Source organism: Tarenaya hassleriana, unplaced genomic scaffold, assembly GCF_000463585.1.
Source record: "Tarenaya hassleriana unplaced genomic scaffold, ASM46358v1 Cleome71, whole genome shotgun sequence".
Lineage (NCBI taxonomy): Eukaryota > Viridiplantae > Streptophyta > Magnoliopsida > Brassicales > Cleomaceae > Tarenaya > Tarenaya hassleriana.
In genome coordinates, this window is record NW_010969648.1 from 26,575 (window position 1) to 27,433 (window position 859).

The window sequence follows — 859 nt, forward strand, 5'->3', positions numbered from 1 at the left end:
TTCTAGCCAGGATTTTACTCCTTGCAAGATGGGAATGGCATTTCCGATGAGCAATATATCATCTTCATAAAGCACAAGGAAGACCACTACGCTCCCACTGACCTTCTTATAAACACATGGCTCATCTTCGTTTTGCAGGAAGCCAAACGTTTTGACTGCCTCGTCAAATCGAAGATTCCAGCTCCTCGAAGCGTGCTTCAGTCCATAAATGGATCTCTGAAGCTTACACACCTTCCTCGGACTCTTAGGATCGACAAAACCCTCGGGTTGTGTCATGTACACATCTTCGAGCAATTTCCCGTTAAGGAATGCGGTCTTGACGTCCATCTGCCATATCTCATAGTCATAATACGCAACTATGGCCAGCAGAATCCGTATGAATTTAAGCATCACAACTGGTGAAAAGGTTTCATCATAGTCGATACCATGAATCTGCCGAAACCCTTTCGCTACGAGTCGTGCCTTATAGATATGCACGATGCCATTCATGTCGGTTTTCTTCTTGAAAACCCACTTACATCCAATGGAATTATTACCATCGAATGAGTCGACCAAAGTCCATACTTTGTTGTCGTACATGGACTGCATCTCAGACTCCATGGCCTGGTGCCATTTCTCGGAATCGGAACTCGCCACAGCCTCTGAATACGACGTAGGCTCGTCATGTTCTAACAACATGAGTTCGTCGTTTCCAGTCACAAGAAAACCATATCTTGTAGGCTCTTGGCGAATTCTACCAAATCTCCGAGGTTCACTAGGAGGTGCTGTCTCAACAACTTGTGACACAGATTGAACCGATTCGCTCTGTTCACTCGGTTCCTCGACTATTTGTGGTTCTCGAACTTCTTCGAAATCTATT